The sequence below is a fragment of the Arachis hypogaea genome, chromosome 5 (genome assembly GCF_003086295.3).
Source record: "Arachis hypogaea cultivar Tifrunner chromosome 5, arahy.Tifrunner.gnm2.J5K5, whole genome shotgun sequence".
NCBI lineage: Eukaryota > Viridiplantae > Streptophyta > Magnoliopsida > Fabales > Fabaceae > Arachis > Arachis hypogaea.
In genome coordinates this window covers 84,650,641-84,669,348 of record NC_092040.1, presented here as the reverse complement: position 1 = coordinate 84,669,348, position 18,708 = coordinate 84,650,641, and the positions used below count along the sequence as shown (strand labels likewise).

Here is an 18,708-nt window from a genome sequence, read left to right as displayed (position 1 = left end):
CCTTGCTTCTTCATTGTTCCGTGTTCGACTCTTGTGGCAAGCATTGGTAGGCTTTTTCCTTTGATTTATTTTCCATGAAGGCCCGGTACTGCCCTTGTGGAGGGCAGGGCAAGGTTTTGCTCTTCTTTGATCCAAGGCACAATTTTGTGCTCTGCCCTTGTCGTGGGCAGGGCAGAGTTGCCTCATCAAGCCTTGTTCCCTTATGTTGCCCTCCTAGAGGGCAGTGTGCCCTTGTGGAGGGCAATACTTGCTCTCTCCTTTATGCGCCACGCCTTTTTCTCCTTTGGCCACACTTTCTTAGGCCACGCTTTCTCTTTTCTTCTTTTCTTCACCTACAATCAACCAAAATAACCACTCAAAGTATCACTAAATTCACAAGGCTTATAAATCAATTAAAAATCAATTAAATTCAGCTTAAACCTTATGAGTTAACATTAATTTCATGGTGGTTGTTTGATTTAAAGAAGTTATGCATTTTCATTCCAAATTACTTACTTAGGATGCAAGAAAGTGCATAAAGACTAATAAAACAAGTGAAATTAGCTTGAAAAATGGGTATATGATGACTTGTCATCACAACACCAAACTTAAATATTGCTTGTCCCCAAGCAAGCATCAAAATTAAGAGCAATTGAAATGAATAAGAAAAGAACACATATCCTTATTAGGCATATAGCAGAACTTGATTTATGGAGTCTTTATGCAGACAATGATAACTCAATTATTGTTGTTGTTACATAATACACATCTTTCCTCAAAGGCTTGCTAAACTTGCTGTTATAAGACTTACTTTTTAATTACTCCCTTGCTAACTTTTCTTTCCTATAATGCTTAACAAGCTTATTATTCTTTTGGAGGTTTGGTGTCAAATGTTGCAGTAATAGCCTTTGGCTTTATTTTTTTTCTTTTACTCAACATCTTTCCACCACAGACACATGGCTCACTATTTCTTCCTAGGATCATTGATGCCCAGCATCTCTTTGGATAACTAAATGTTCTGTATCTAAGTTGCTCTTTATTGTGGACTTTCAATTGGCCATCCCAAATCAGTTGATCTAAGTGACCGGGTTTTAAAATACCCCTTAGAATTTACTCATCCAAGCATATCTTAGTACAAGAACACCACGGGCATATGTCCTAGGGTCCAAGCTATTGGTGTCCAACCTTTATTCTTTTGTTTTTCTTGCCACTTTGGCTTTTTCTTCTTCCTTTTCTTTCTGTTTTTGTTCCCAAGGGCTTTTTCTTTATTGATGAGAGTCTTTATAACAGCAAGCTAACTTACACTTTAATGAAAATGATATTATGCAACAATTATTTCATGAGTTATGCATTTAATCAAACACATATACCACCATTAACTTCCATTCTTACTTGTGCAACATTGGATATTTCACTTTTCAATTCAAACAATTCTCTTTTATTCAAGCATGTGGGAAACAAAACAAAATTTAACTAAGTGATGGATAACAAACAACATGCAGATTTAGCATTTCTCTAGCTATTTATTAAATGACTGAAATAAAAACAAAGAACAAAAATTGCATGAAGTAAAAAGAAATAAACGATAGAGGCATATCATGTTTCAGACATGCATCTCCTTATTAGGGACATGAAAGAGGAAATATGAAAGAACTTTGCCACCTTCTATTGGTCGTGGCTGCTGCTTGATTCTCCCTTTTTCTTCTTTCTCTTCCCTAGCTTGGAATAATCTCGGATATCTTCACCAGGACATCTTCTACCCCAAACAGAATCTAAGAGTCCTGAGAGCCCAACTTCTTCCAATCTTTTAAAGGTTGCCTCAGTATAGTGATGAGACCTTGCCTGTTGCTTGGCTACAAATTCAGGGCATTGCTCAAATGGCTTGATCTGAGGATTGAGTGTTGGCAAATTATGGGTCAAGTACTCCAACCTTGCTTGCATGTTTTCATCATTCTCCATTCTTTGTGCATATCTAACTTCTCCCATGGTGTGATGAATATTCTTCTATTGATACAGGTTGTGACTATATTCCCCTGCTTTAGCTTGACTAAAATACTGCTTATCATATGATTCTTTGAATTCTTTGTATTGCTCTTTTTGTCCTTCAAGAATCTGTGCTTGAAATTCTTGCTGCTGAGTCATTATTTGTTGTTGCCATCTCTCTTGTTTCTCTTCCATTTGACGCTGCCAAGCTTCTCGTTCCTCTTTATCTTTCAAATATTGCTCTCTGAATTCTGGATGGGGCTCTAGATATTTCTCTTGCCGCCCCTGATTTTGGCCTTGTTGAGCTTGCATTAGTTGCTGAGATAGTTCTTCAATTGATCTTTGTAACTGGCTCATGTCTATGGCATCATGAGCTTGATTTCGTCCTTCCTCTCTTTGTGATCTCCTTTGTCTGGGAGCTACCACCCCTTCTTGATCTTCTTCTTCATTCATTCCCTCCATACTCTTCTTGGTGATTCCTTTCCCTTTTTTCACTTTTTCTGTGTCCTCATCTTCAAAGATCACTCTCGCTTTGTTGCATAGCCTAAGGATGGTACTTGGATGTCCAAGACCACTTGATTTACTTGTACTGTTGGCCATCTCTTGAATACTGTCGGCTATGAGTTGTGCGAGGTTGATTTCACCTCCATGTAGGATGCAATATGTCAAGAGTGCTCGTTTGATTGTGACCCAAGAGGCGTTTCCAGTAGGGAGAATGGATCTCCTTACTATCTCATACCATCCTTTGGCCACAGGAGTAAGGTTTATTCTCCTCAAGTGACTTGGAACTCCTTTTGAGTCTCTCTCCCAATCTGTATTTTCCACACATAGCCCTTGCAAGATCTCATCAGGATTGTTTTCCATTTGCAATCTGGTCTCATAACTAGGCTCTGCATAAGTTATGGTTCTCAACGTTAGAGCCCTAGTGATGGCTGCTGGACTGAAGCTCACTTCAACTCCTCTAACATAACTTGTGTAAGGAGCACTATCTTTGTTTTCTTTCACAGCATTTGCATAGAACTCCCTGATCATAACTGCACTGATGTCAACTAGAGGAGCACATAAGAGTTCCCACCTTCTTTCTTTAGTGATTTGCCTCATGATGGGATATTCTCCTTCTCTCAACTCAAGGCCTTTCTCATAGATAACATTCTTTGCCTCCATGAACCTATGATATCTCCCTTCATGGAATTGGGATCTAAATTTGCTTGCATCATATGATGGAGGTTTGGCTACCATAGGTTCCTTTCCCGGCCTTCTTTTTGAACTTGAGGAGGCCATCGGGTTTGAGGTGAGATGGAGAGAAAAGTGAGAACAGAAGAGAGATATGTTGTGTTTGGGACGATTCTCGATTTTATTGTGTGAGGCAAGGGAATTGTTTTAGTTTTGGGAGTAGAGGGGATTATGACTTTCATGTGAAGGTGGCTTGAATGAGTGTGTAAACTATTTAGTCCTAACGGCTATTTATAAGCAGATTCTCCAAGCTTTTCAACAAAACCACAATGAATGAGGAATGAGTTCGTTGGTACTCATGAAGGGTTGAGATTGAATTGATCATGCAAAAGGTTCATGGATTGAACGGTCTGCATGCCTTGTTGAGGCTTTGACGAGGATTCACTTCTCATTGGTTGCATGTATTTATGTGTTCGATGGTGCATGCATGTAGATTCTGCTTCCCAAGGGGCGCATTCTTCTAGGCACATGTGACCATCCTCACTTAGCTTGTCCTAGCCGTGGCCCCTCCTTGCTTTTGTCGAAATCTCTTCCTCCTAAATAAACCAAAACAGCTAGCCTTAGACATTAATATGGACGTTGGTAATTGACTTGTAATAAAGAAGAAAGTTGTTTTGTTTTGTTTGTTATTATTTTAAAAAAAAATTATTTTTGATCAATTGTGTCCCTTAATTAAAGATGCTAAAGGTTGGTGAACACCAAACTTATCTCTCATTAAGGGGACAGCTTAGTAATGCAAACCATTCTCCACAATTGATGTATTTTATGAAAAAAAAAATTATGCATGATCCCTTTCTGTATGGTTTTGATTCCATAAATAAGAAACTAATCTGTAGAACAATATTGCGTATGTAGACACCAAACTTAGTGTTTGGTCATATGCTTTATCAAGATGGCATTTCATATGTTCTAGGAATAGCCCCCTTTCCTTTTTTTTTTTGAAAAGCAAAAGTTGAGTGTGCCTTAAGGGACACCAAACTTAGAAGTCTGACTTACGCTCTAAGACAATGTATGCATTTATCAAACATGAAAGTTCAAAATCATACTCAGGGGAATCATAGCTTATTAGATGAAAGAGAGGACAGAAATCTTAAATCATGGGTTGCCTCCCATGAAGCGCTCTTTTATTGTCACTAGCTTGACATTGAACTCCCTTTAGGGTGGTTGATGTTGATGATGTCTCAACTTGTCACCTCTCACTGTAAGCTTTCCTGTGTGCCTTGATGCTCAATTTCCATATGCTCAAGAGAAATTATTTGGTTGACAGTGTAGTAATCTTCTGTTCCCAGCTGTTGATACACTAGTTGCACCTTATCACCTTTAGAAAATCCTTCAGTTGGGATTTTCTTATTCTTCCACCCTTTGTGAGCCTTCTTCTTGCTCTTCATCTTTTTCTTTCTTGTTGATCTTTCTTCCTTGATAGTGACTTGAGTTGTGATACCTTCCTTCTTGTTTATCATTCCAGCTTCTTTTTGAATTCTTTTTTCTTCTTGCAGCTGCTTATTTTTCTGTTCTACTGCCTTGTTGGTTGCTTGCTTTGGAAGGAAGTCACTACTTATCTTACTTGTTTCTTCATTTCTTTGTAATTCTGGAAAGACTTTCAAGGTGATGCTCTCCTCATGCATCCTGAGGGTTAGCTCTCCCTGCTCTATATCTACAATGGCTCTAGCAGTGGCCAAAAATGGTCGACCAAGTATTATGGGATCATTTCCATTTTCTGATGAATCTAGGATCACAAAATCTGCCGGATAGATGAACTTGTCAACCTTAACTAGAAGGTTCTCAATCAACCCTTTAGGATATACCACTGATTGGTCTACCAATTCCAAGGACATCTGTATTGGTTTCACCTCTTCTATGCCAAGCTTTTTCACTAAGGATGATGGGATTAGATTTATGCTTGCTCCTAAGTCACACATCCCCTTGTTGATGAATAGGCTTCCAATTGTGCATGGTAGGAAGAAACCTCCAGGATCTTCAAGCTTGGGAGGAAGTCCTTTTCTGATTAATGCACTGCATTCTTCACTGAGCATTACGGTCTCCTTCTCACTCCAGCTCCTTTTCTTATTGATGAGTTCCTTCAAAAACTTGGCATACAGAGGCATTTGCTCTAATGCCTCAGCTAAAGGTATGTTAATTTCCAGCTTCTTGAAAGTCTCTAGGAATTTAGAAAAGTGTTGCTCCTTAGTCTCCTTATGGAATCTTTGAGGATAAGGCAGTGGGGGTGTCAAGCTTTTCTCCCCTTGAAGTTGTCTTGGAATTGGTTCTTCCATGATCTGCTTTCCTTTCTTCAGACTTTGTGGTCTATCTTCTTTTTCTTGAGGTTGATTCTGAGGTTGATTGCTTGCTGTTGCATCTTCATCATTGGCTACCTCTTTTTCAACCTGTTTCTCGTCACTCTCTTTAGGCTTCTTGATGGCTTCTTCATCTTTCAGCAGTATTTTTCCACTCCTTAATTGCACAGCTTTGCATTCTTCTTTTGGGTTAGGAATGGTGTCACTTGGTAGTGAGCTTGATGGTTTTTCAACAGAAATTTGTTTGGAGATTTGCCCAATTTTCCTTTCTAAGTTCTTCATGGAAGCTTCTTGGTTCTTTGTTGTTAATTCTTAGTTTTTCATCATCTTTTCCAAGAGCATTTCTAGATTAGTTATCCTCTGAGAATCTTGTGAGATTGATTGGTTTTGGGGTGTTGATGGATGATGATAAGTGTTTTGGTTTGCTGGGTGGTTATTGGGTGGATAATGGTTAGAGTTGGGGTAATTATTTTGTGGTTTTCTGTATGTGTTTTGGTTAGTGTTTGGCTGGTTGTTGTTTGTATTTTTCCAATTGTTTTGTGTTGAGTTCCTTTGCCATGGCTGTTGGCTTTGATTGTGGTTGTCTCCCCATCTGAGGTTGGGATGGTTCTTCCAAGAAGGATTATAAGTATCTCCATATACTTCATTAGTTCCAGGATTTTGGTTGTGCATGTATTGGACTTGCTCTTGCTATTGCTCCTCTTGAATTTCTTCATTTTGCCCCTAAGTAGTTGATGGTTGGCTTGTGGCACTTACTGATGCAACTTGCAAGCCATCAATCCTTTTGGCCATTTGCTCAAATTGTTGTTGAATTTGCTGCTGCATTATCTTGTTCTGAGCTAGAATTGAATCCACTCCTTCCAACTCCATTACTCCTCTTCTTTGTGATGGTTGGCGTTGTCTTTGATGAGCAAAGAAATATTGGTTGTTGGCCACCATATCAATGAGGTTTTGAGCTTCCTCTGTAGTTTTCATGAGTTGTAAAGAGCCTCCAGCTGAATGATCAAGTACTTCTTGAGCCTTAAGAGTGAGCCCCTCATAGAAGTTCTACAGCTTGTCCCACTCAGTGAACATCTCTGGTGGACATTTCCTCAATAGTGCCTTATATCTTTCCCATGCTTCATATAAATTTTCAGCCTCCATTTGAGTGAATGTCTGCACCTCAGTCTTCAATCTTATGATCCTTTGAGGGTGATAAAATTTGGCAAGGAACTTGCTTACCAAGTCATCCCACGTGTTGATGCTCTCCTTTGGAAATGTCTCTAGCCATTGAGTAGCTTTGTCTCTGAGAGAAAATGGAAAGAGCAACAACTTGTAGCTGTCAGGAGGCACACCATTGGTTTTCACAGTATCACAAATCCTCAAGAAGGTAGATAAGTGTTGATTTGGGTCCTCCAATGGCCCTCCTCCAAAAGAACAGTTGTTTTGAACCAAAGTGATGAGTTGTGGCTTTAGTTCAAAATTGTTTGCATTGACATTAGGAGTAAGAATGCTACTTCCACAGTGTCTAGCATTTGCAAATGTGTATGAAGCCAGGACTCTTCTTTGTTGTTGGTTATTGTTGGCCCCTCCTCCTGGTTGATTGAGATTTGATGGATCTCCTTCCATTTCTTGGAATTCCTCCTCAGATTCTTCCTCTCCAATAACGTTCTTCCCCCTTTCAGCTCTTCTTATTCTTCGAAGAGTTCTTTGGTCAATTTCAGAGAGGATAGGGGAAGATCTTCCTGTACCTGACATACAAACACACAACAATAAACACACAGATCCAGAAAACCAATGAAACTTTAATCTGTAGCTAGAATGAAGTTTTAGTTAGTTTAAGCAAAAATTCAAACAGTTAGTGTGTTAGCCAAAATTAAAACAACAGAAAAGAAAAAGTGCTTGATCTAGATCTCCACTTCACTTAATCATTGTCAATCTATTTCAATCCCCGGCAACGGCGCCAAAAACTTGATGTGTGGAAAACGATCCAACATAAAACTCACCGGCAAGTGTACCGGGTCGCATCAAGTAATAAAAACTCACGGGAGTGAGGTCGATCCCACAGGGATTGAAGGATTGAGCAATTTTAGTTTAGTGGTTGATTTAGTCAAGCGAATCAAATATTGGTTGAGTGGTTTATATTTAACAGAAGCTAAATTGCTTGGAATGTAAAGGGAGAGGGGAGAATTGCAGTAAATTAAAGAACAGGAAAGTAGATTTGCTGAATCTTAAAGAACAAGAAATTAAATGACTGAAACTTAATGTGCAAGAAATGTAAATTGCAGTAACTTAAAGTGCAAGAAATGTAAATTGCTTGAATATAAAAGGGGAATTAAGGATTGGGAATCCAGAATTCCAGCAAGAGAAAGTAGATTGCAACAATTAATAAAGTAGAAGATGAATTGGAATAAACTAAAATTCAAACAGAAAATGAAATTAAATTGCAGAAGTTCACAGAAGAACCAACAAGGAAAATGGGATCTCAGGTCTCAAGAGACTAGAAAGCAAAGTCTAGATCTCAATTGCCTTCCCAGATCCAAGTTCACAAAGCAATTAACAAGAAATTGAAGAAGAAGCAGTAAAGGAAATTGGAATTAAACTCAATTGTGCAGAAAGGAATTAAAGAGATTTTGAATGGAGATTGAGACAGAATTTCCTCAATTCTTCACACCCAAAACTCAAAACAAGAAAAGTAAAAATGCCCAAGTAAGAATGAGGAAGAAGAGAGATCAATTCTCCTCCCCAATTCTCTGAAATCTCAGTGGAGTCACCAAGAGAAGTTCCCAAGTGCAAAAATAAAATTCAAAGCTCAAAAGAAAAATTAAAGTTCAAAAGCAAAGCAAAAGGTCCTAATTACATCAAACTATCTCCTATTTATACACTTTCTATTCTTGGATCTTGGGATTTGGATGGGCTTTTGATTTGGTGAAGAAATGAATTTTATTGGATTTTTAATCCAATTTTAGCCCATGAAGAAGTAGCTCCCAGGAGGCTGCCCTGCCCTTGTGGAGGGCAGGGCAGGATTTGATGCGTGCGGCCTTGGTGCAAGCGTGGTGCGTTGGTGTGTGCTGCAGGATGCTGCCCTGCCCTCCGCGAGGGCAGGGCAGAAAATTCTGGTGCGCCAGTTTGGTGCCTGTGCGCGCTGCTGGTGCTGCCGAATGATGCCCTTGGTGCGCCAGGTTGGTGCGCTGGCTGTGCCACAACAAAATGCTGCCCTGCCCTCGTGGAGGGCAGGGCAGTGTTTCCAAATTGAAGTCCCGTGTTCGAGACTTGGCTGATACACACGCTACCCATTTTCCTTGGCTTTCTTGGCAACATAATGAGGCCTAGTTCCTTGCTTCTTCATTGTTCCGTGTTCGTTTCTTGTGGCAAGCATTGGTAGGCTTTTTCCTTTGATTTATTTTCCATGAAGGCCCGATACTGCCCTTGTGGAGGGCAGGGCAAGGTTTTGCTCTTCTTTGATCCAAGGCACAATTTTGTGCTCTGCCCTTGTCGTGGGCAGGGCAGAGTTGCCTCATCAAGCCTTGTTCCCTTATGTTGCCCTCTTAGAGGGCAGTGTGCCCTTGTGGAGGGCAATACTTGCTCTCTCCTTTATGCGCCACGCCTTTTTCTCCTTTGGCCACACTTTCTTAGGCCACGCTTTCTCTTTTCTTCTTTTCTTCACCTACAATCAACCAAAATAACCACTCAAAGTATCACTAAATTCACAAGGCTTATAAATCAATTAAAAATCAATTAAATTCAGCTTAAACCTTATGAGTTAACATTAATTTCATGGTGGTTGTTTGATTTAAAGAAGTTATGCATTTTCATTCCAAATTACTTACTTAGGATGCAAGAAAGTGCATAAAGACTAATAAAACAAGTGAAATTAGCTTGAAAAATGGGTATATGATGACTTGTCATCAGTTTTCTTCTTGTTTTAACCATTATTTTATTTTCAAAAAGTTTTCAAAAATCTTTCAAAAATTTTTTCTTCTTTTTCGTTTTTCCAAAAAAAAAAATTAATAAAATCATAAAAACAAAAATATATTTTATGTTTCTTGTTTGAGTCTAGAGTCAAGTTTTGAGTTTGGTGTCAATTGCATGTCTTAATTTTTCTAAAAATTTTTGAAAACTCATGCATGGTGTTCTTCATGATCTTCAAGTTGTTCTTGGTAAGTCTTCTTGTTTGATCTTTACATTTTATTGTTTTGTGTCTTTTCTTATTTTTCATATGCATTCTTGAATCATTAGTGTCTAAACATGAAAAATTTCTAAGTTTGGTGTCTTGCCTGTTTTTCTTTTCTTAAAAATTTTTCAAAAATAAGTTCTTGGTGTTCATCATGATCTTCAAAGTGTTCTTGGTGTTCATCTTGACATTCAAAGTGTTCTTGCATGCATTATGTGTTTTGATCTTAATTTTTCATGTCTTGTGTCAATCTTGCTGTTTACTGAAAAAAAAAAAGAGAAAAACACAAAAATGATATCTTTTCTTTTTCTCTCTCCTCATTAAAAATTCAAAAATCAAAAAATTATCTTTCCCTTATTTCTCTGATAAAATTCAAAATTTTGGGTTGACTTAGTCAAAAATTTTTAAAATAAGTTGTTTCTTGTTAGTTAAGTCAAGATTTCAATTTCAAAAATTCATCTTTTCAAAATCTTTTTCAAAATCAAATCTTTTTCATTTTTTTTCTTTGTGTTTCGAAAATTTTAAAAATTATTTTTCAAAATCTTTTTCTTAATTTCATTTCAAATTTTCAAAAACTTTACTAACAATTAATGTGATTGATTCAAAAATTTCAAGTTTGTTACTATCTTGTTAAGAAAGATTCGAACTTTAAAATTTTAGAATCATATCTTTTGATTTCTTGTTAGTCAAGTCATTAACTTTAATTTTCAAAATCAAATCTTTCTAAATTTCTTTTTAAAATCTTTTTCAAAATAAATTTCAATCATATTTTTTCAATCATATCTTTTTAAACATATCTTTTTCAAATCATATCTTTTTCAAAATCAATTTCAAAATCTTTTCTAACTTCTTATCTTTTCAAAATGGATTTTCAAATCTTTTTCAACTAACTAATTGATTTCTTTGATTGTTTTACTATTTCTTATCTTTTTCAAAACCACCTAACTACTTTTCTCTCTCTAATTTTCGAAAATTCCTCACCCTTTTTCAAAATTCTTTTTAATTAACTAATTGTTTTAAATTTTAATTTTAATTTTACATCTTCTCTTAATTTTTGAATTTTAACTAATAATTAAAATAAAAACAAAAATATTTTTCTTTTCTCTTAATTAAATTTCGAATTTTCTTCTCTCTCTCATATCTTTCTATTTATTTATTCATTTACTAACACTTCTCTTCATCTTAAAATTCGAACCCTTTTTTCCTCTCTGTGTTCGAATTTTTTTCTCTTCTCCTTCTCCTATTCTTATCTTCTTCTGCTCACATAAAGGAATCTCTATACTGTGACATAGAGGATTCCTCTTCTTTTTTGTTCTCTTCTTTTTCACATGAGCAGGAGCAAGGATAATAATATTCTTGTTAAAGCTAATCCGGAACCTGAAAGGACTCTGAAGAGGAAGCTAAGAGAAGCTAAAACACAACACTCTGAAGAGGACTTTACTGAAATTTTTGAAAAAGAAGTAGAGATGGCCGAACCCAATAACAATAGTGGAGGTGCAAGGAAGATGCTTGGCGACTTTACTGCACCAAATTCCAACTTCCATTGAAGTAGCATCTCAATCCCTGCCATTGGAGAAAATAATTTTGAGCTAAAGCCTCAATTAGTTTCTCTGATGCAACAGAATTGCAAGTTTCATGGACTTCCATCAGAAGATCCTTTTCAGCTCTTAACTGAATTCTTGCAAATCTGTGATACTGTTAAGACCAATGGAGTTGATCCTGAGGTCTATAAGCTTATGCTTTTCCCTTTTGCTGTAAGAGACATAGCTAGAATATGGTTGGACTCTCAACCTAGAGATAGCCTGAACTCTTGGGATAAGCTGGTCACAGCTTTCTTAGCCAAATTATTTCCTCCTCAAAATCTGAGCAAGCTTAGAGTGGATGTTTAAACCTTCAGGCAGAAAGAAGGTGAATCCCTTTATGAAGCTTGGGAAAGATACAAGCAACTGACCAAAAAGTGTCCTTCTGACATGCTTTCAGAATGGACCATCCTGGATATATTCTATGATGGTCTGTCTGAATTGTCTAAGATGTCATTAGACCATTCTACAGGTGGATCTATTCACCTGAAGAAAATGCCTACAGAAGCTCAGGAACTCATTGAAATGGTTGCAAATAACCAGTTCATATACACCTCTGAAAGAAATCCTATGAGTAATGGGACGCCTCAAAGGAAGGGAGTTCTTGAAATTGATGCTCTGAATGCCATATTGGCTCAGAATAAAATGTTGACTCAGCAAGTCAATATGATTTCTCAGAGTTTGAATGGTTTGCAAAATTCATCCAATAGTACTAAAGAAGCATCTTCTGAAGAAGAAGCTTATGATCCTGAGAACCTTGCAATGGCAGAGGTGAATTACATGGGTGAAGCCTATGGAAACACCTATAGTCTCTCATGGAAAAAACATCCAAATTTCTCATGGAAGGATCAACAAAAGCCTCAGCAAGGCTTTAATAATGGTGGAAGAAACAGGTTTAGCAATAGACAGAGAATTCTGAGTAGAGCCCCTCTAGATTAGCAAACATAGTCTCTGATCTATCTAAGGTGACTCTAAGTTTCATGAATGAAACAAGGTCCTCCATTAGAAATTTGGAGGCACAAGTGGGCCAGCTGAGTAAAAGAGTCACTGAAATTCCTCCCAGTACTCTCCCAAGCAATACAGAAGAGAATCCAAAACGAGAGTGCAAGGTCATAACCTTACTTGGTGTGGCCGAACCTAGGGAGGAAGAGCAGGACATGAATCCCAGTGAGGAAGACCTCATGGGACGTCCTCTGGACAAAAAGGAGTTCCCATTTGAGGAACCTAAGGAATCTGAAGCTCATCTAGAGACCATAGAGATTCCATTGAACCTACTTCTGCCATTCATGAGCTCTGATGACTATTCCTCCTGTGAAGAGGATGAAGATATTACAGAAGAGCAAGTTGCTAAGTACCTTGGAGTAATCATGAAGCTAAATGCCAAGTTATTTGGTAATGAGACTTGCGTGGATGAACCCCCTTGCTCACCATTGAACTGAATGACTTGGTTAGGCAAACATTACCTTAAAAGAAACATAATCCTGGTAAATTCTTAATTCCCTGTACCATAGGCACCATGACCTTTGAGAAGGCTCTGTGTGACCTGGGGTCAGGCATAAACTTAATGCCACTCTCGATAATGGAGAAACTGGGAATCTTTGAGGTACATGCTACCAAATTCTCATTAGAGATGGCAGACAAATCCATGAAAAAAGCTTATAGACAGGTAGAGGACATGTTAGTAAAGGTCAAAAGCCTTTACATCCCTGCTGATTTCATAATCCTAGACACTGTGAAGGATGAGGATGAATTCATCATCCTTGGAAGATCCTTCATAGCCACAGCAAAAGCTGTGATTGATGGGACAGATGAGAGTTGGTCCTTCAACTGAATGAGGATTACCTTGTGTTTAAAACTCAAGGATCTCCCTCTGCAACCATCGAAAGGAAGCAAGAAAAGCTTCTCTCACTGCAGAGTCAACCAAAGCCCCTACAGTCAAACTCTAAGTTTGGTGTTGGGAGGCCACAACTAAACTCTAAGTTTAGTGTTAAACCCCCACATTCAAACTCTATGTTTGGTGTTGGGAGGTCCCAAAAATGCTCTGAACATCTATGAGGCTCCATGAGAGCTCACTGTCAAACTATTGACATTAAAGAAGTGCTTATTGGGAGGCAACCCAGTTTTATTTATCTATGTATTTTCCTTTTTTTTAGGTTGATGATCATGTCGAGTCACAAAAACAACTACAAAAATTTAAGAAAAATAAAAAACAGCATTAAAAATAGCACACCCTAGAGGAGAGACTTACTGGCGTTTAAACGCCAGTAAGGATAGCAGAATGGGCGTTTAACGCCCAGTCTGGCACCATTCTGGGCGTTAAACGCCAGAAACAAGCACCAGACTGGCATTAAACGCCAGAAACAGGCAACAATCTGGCGTTAAACGCCAGAAACAGGTTGCATCTTGGCGTTTAACGCCAGGAAAGGAATAAAAGCTGGCGTTTAATGCCAGAAACAAGTAGCAGTCTGGCGTTAAATGCCAGGATTGCACATTAAGGGCATTTTTGCACGCCTAAATGGAGTAGGAATGAGAAGTCCTTAACCCCTCAGGATTTGTGGACCCCACATGATCTCCACCAACCTCAACTCATTCTCTCTCCCTCCATCTCCTCCATTTTCTTCTTCTTTCCTTCTTTCTTTCTTTTTATGCTCGACGACGAGCAAACCTTTTAAGTTTGGTGTGGTAAAAGCATTGCTTTTTATTTTTCCATAACCATTTATGGCACCTAAGGCCGGAGAAACCTCTAGAAAGAGGAAAGGGAAGGCAAAAGCTTCCACCTCTGAGTCATGGGAGATGGAGAGATTCATCTCAAAGGTCCATCAAGACCACTTCTATGAAGTTGTGGCCAAGAAAAAGGTGATCCTTATGCAATTCAGCTGGAATTGTCATAAAGGAAGACATCGTCATTGAAGAGGACAAGCCCATCACAAGGAAATAAAAACTATTGGGAGCAACTCAACACCTCTTTGGAAGGCTTGAGTTACAACATGGACCAACTAAGGGTGGAGCACCAAGAGCACTCCATCATTCTCCATGAGATTAAAGAAGATCAAAGAGCTATGAGGGAGGAGCAACAAAGGCAAGGAAGAGACATAGAGGAGCTTAGGCGTTCCATTGGATCTTCAAGAGGAAGAACTAGCCGCCATCACTAAGGTGGACACATTATTTAATTTCCTTGTCTTATTTTTTTGTTTTCGAATTTGATGCTTTATGTGTTATCCATGTTTGTGTCTTCATTACATGATCATTAGTGTCTAGTGTCTATGTCTTAAAGCTATGAATAATTCCATGAATCTTTCACCTCTCTTAAATGAAAAATGTGCTTAATTACAAAAGAACAAGAAGTACTTGGATTTCAAATTTTATCTTAAAATTAGTTTAATTATTTTGATGTGGTGGCAATACTTTTTGTTTTTTGAATGAATGCTTGAACAGTGCATATTTTTGTTAGTGAAGTTTATGAATGTTAAAATTGTTGGCTCTTTGGTGCACGAAATTGCAATCACACTTTTGCAATTCTGCACAACTAACCAGCAAGTGCACTGGGTCGTCCAAGTAATACCTTACGTGAGTAAGGGTCGATCCCACGGAGATTGTCGGCTTGAAGCAAGCTATGGTTATCTTGTAACTCTTAGTCAGGATATCAATAATTCTCAGGTTTAATTGTGAAAAGTAAAAGAACATGAAATAAATACTTGTCTTGCAGTAATGGAGAACAGGTTGAGGTTTTGGAGATGATCTATCTTCTGAATCTCTGCTTTCCTACTGTCTTCTTCTTCATGCACGCAAGGCTCCTTCCATGGCAAGCTGTATGTAGGATTTCACCGTTGTCAATGGCTACCTCCCATCCTCTCAGTGAAAATGTTCAACGCGCTCTGTCACAGCACGGCTAATCATCTGTCGGTTCTCAATCGGGTTGGAATAGAATCCAGTGATTCTTTTGCGTCTGTCACTAACGCCCAGCCTTCAGAATTTTGAAGCTCATCACAGTCATTCAATCCTCGATTCCTACTCAGAATACCACAGACAAGGTTTAGACCTTCCAGATTCTCTTGAATGCCACCATCAATTCTAGCTTATACCACGAAGATTCTGATTAAGGAATCTAAGAGATATCCACTTAGTCTAAGGTAGAACGGATGTGGTTGTCAGGCACACGTTCATAGGTGAGAATGATGATGAGTGTCACGGATCATCACATTCATCAAGTTGAGGAACAAGTGATAACTTAGAATGGGAGCAAGCGTGATTGAATGAAAAACAGTAGTAATTGTATTAATCCATCAAGACACAGCAGAGCTCCTCACCCCCAACCATGGGGTTTAGAGACTCATGCCGTAGAAAGTACAGTATGAAATGTGTAAAGTGTCATGAGGTAGAGATACAATGTCAAAATATCCTATTTATAGTGAACTAGTAACCTAGGCTATACAGAAATGAGTAGATGACGTAAAAATCCACTTCCGGGGTCCACTTGGTGTGTGCTTGGGCTGAGCATTGTAGCTTTCATGTGTAGAGACTTTTCTTGGAGTTAAACGCCAGCTTTTGTGCCAGTTTGGGCGTTTAACTCCAATTTTTGTGCCAGTTCCGGCGTTAAACGTCGAGAAATCTGAAGCTGATTTGCAACGCCGGTTTGGGCCATCAAATCACGGGCAAAGTATGGACTATTATACATTGCTGGAAAGCCCAGGATGTCTACTTTCCAAAGCAATTGAGAGCGCGCTAATTGGGCTTTTTTAGCTCCAGAAAATCCACTTCGAGTGTAGGGAGGTTAGAATCCAACAGCATATGCAGTCCTTTTTCAGCCTCTGAATAAGATTTTTGCTCAGGTCCCTCAATTTCAGCCAGAAAATACCTAAAATCACAGAAAAATACATAAAATCATAGTAAAGCCCAGAAAAGTGAATTTTAAATAAAAACTAATAAAAACATACTAAAAACTAACTAAAATGTACTAAAAACATACTAAAAACAGTGCCAAAAAGCGTATAAATTATCCGCTCATCACAACACCAAACTTAAATTGTTGTTTGTCCCCAAGAAACTGAAAATCAAATAGGATAAAAGAAGAGAACATACTATAGACACCAAAATATCAATGAAACTTAGCTCCAATTAGATGAGCGGGACTAGTAGCTTTTTGCTTCTGAACAGTTTTGGCATCTCACTTTATCCTTTGAAGTTTAGAATGATTGGCATCTATAGAAACTCAGAATTCAGATAGTGTTATTGGTTCTCCTAGTTAAGTATGATGATTCTTGAACATAGCTACTTTATGAGTCTTGGCTGTGGCCCAAAGCACTCTGTCTTCCAGTATTACCACCGGATACATACATGCCACAGATACATAACTGGGTGAACCTTTTCAGATTGTGACTCAGCTTTGCTAGAGTCCCCAATTAGAGGTGTCCAGGGTTCTTAAGCACACTCTTTTTGCCTTGGATCATGACTTTATTATATATATATATATATATATATATATATATATATATTGAATTCACTGCTTTTTCTTGCTTCAAGAATCAATTTGATAATTTTTCAGATCCTCAATAACGCTTCTCCTTTTTCATCATTCTTTCAAGAGCCAACAAGTTTAACATTCTTTAATCAACAAATTCAAAAGACATATGCACTGTTCAAACATTCATTGAGAAAACAAAAAGTGTTGTCACCACATCAAACTAATTCAACTAGTTTCAGAGATAAATTTGAAATCCTGTACTTCTTGTTCTTTTGTGATTAAAGCATTTTTCATTTAAGAGAGGTGATGGATTCATAGGACATTCATAGCTTTAAGACATGAACCTTAAATTTTATTAATCATGAATTAAGAACAAAACTCAAAAATAAATATAAGATAAGACTAATAGTAATAGAAAACAAAAAATTAAATGACTCTAAAATAGACTCCTAATGATAGAGGTTATCACAGAGTTAGGACTCAACAACCTTGATTTTGAGAAGTGGATGCTCCCTCAACTTGTGGGGTATTTGACCCTCCAAGGGAGAGCTTTTGGCGCTTCAGCTCCAGTAGCTCACGCCCCTGCTTCTCTTGTTCCTTCAGCAATTTGTAGAGCATGCAGTTTTGATTCTGCTATTCTTCCTTAATTTGTTCCATAGTTTCTTGCAGCTTGGCAACAGATGCTTCTAGGCTGGCCCAGTAGTCAATTTCAGGAAGTTCAGGGAGGAACTCCTGCGCCCTTCTTTTGATAGAGTTATCTTGCATTTGTCTTTCCATTGACTTCTTGGTGATTGGATGTTCAATTGGGATGAACTCATCTACTCCCATCCTCACCCCAGCATCTTTACATAGCAAAGAGATTAAGCTTGGGTAAGCCAGTTTGGCTTTAGCAAAATTCTTGTTTGCAATTGTGTAAATCTCACAAGCAATCAGATAATGAACCTCCAGTTCTTTTCCCAGCATAATGCAATGAATCATCACAGCTCTCTTGATGGTGACCTCAGAACGGTTGCTAGTGGGCAATATAGAACGCCCAATGAAGTCTAGCCAACCTCTTGCAATTGGTTTGAGATCTCCTCTCTTGAGTTGGTTTGGGACACCTTTTGAATTGGTTGTCCACTTAGTTCCAGGGAGGCATATGTCCTCTAGAACTTGATCCAACCCCTTATCTGCTCTTACCATTCTCCTATTAAAGGATTTAGGATCATCTTGTAGTTGAAGCAATTTGAAGACCTCTCTTATTTTGTCCAGATGGAAGTAAATAATTCTTCCTCTGACCATGGTTCTGTAGGTATGAAAAGCAGTTCTAGTCATTCTCTGCTTATCTGTCAGCCACAGATTTGAGTAGAATTCCTGAACCATGTTTCTTCCAACCATTTTCTCTGGGTTGGTTAGAACTTCCCATCCTCTGTTTCGAATTTGCTCTTGGATCTCCGGATATTCATCTTCTTTCAGATCGAATCTGACGTCCGGGATCACTGACCATAGACCCATTATTTTGTGGTAATGGTATGCATGTTCTTTGGTTAAGAACTTCTCTTGATTCCAAAGATTCTTTGGAGTATTCTCTTTCTTGCCTCTTGAATTGGTTTGTTTTCCCTTAGGAGCCATGATCTTGATAAATCTTGGCTTAGTGATCACGGAAAATCACACCAAACTTAGAGGTTTGCTTGCCCTCAAGCAACAGAAAGGAAAGAGGAGAGAGAGGAGGAGAGCAAATTCGAATGGTGGGGAGAGAGGGATGGCTGAACGTGTATTTATAAGGGAGGGGGAAGAGATTTCAAAAATTTTGAAGGGGATTTGAGAAGATATGGAAAGAATTTGAGAAGATAATTGAGTTTGTGAAGAAGATTTGGAAAGGATTTGAAAGAGATTTTGAGGAATGATTTAGAACGTTGTTTAATTTTTGAAATTTGAAGGTGAATGATGAAAGTTTGTAATGCATGTATGCAAAAAATTATGGATCAAAATAAGAAAGTTAGAAAAAATTTGAAGTGGAAAACAAAATCTCTGTCCCCTACCTTC

The 18,708-nt window shown here is 38.1% G+C and overlaps 1 non-coding gene across 1 annotated transcript; it reads right to left on the bottom strand.

Annotated features, from left to right (window-relative positions):
- Positions 1-11,510: 11,510 nt before the first annotated feature.
- Positions 11,511-11,618, bottom strand: LOC112805059 (small nucleolar RNA R71). The gene has a single exon (XR_003203671.1). It is a non-coding gene; the product is annotated as a small nucleolar RNA R71 (small nucleolar RNA).
- Positions 11,619-18,708: the final 7,090 nt, after the last annotated feature.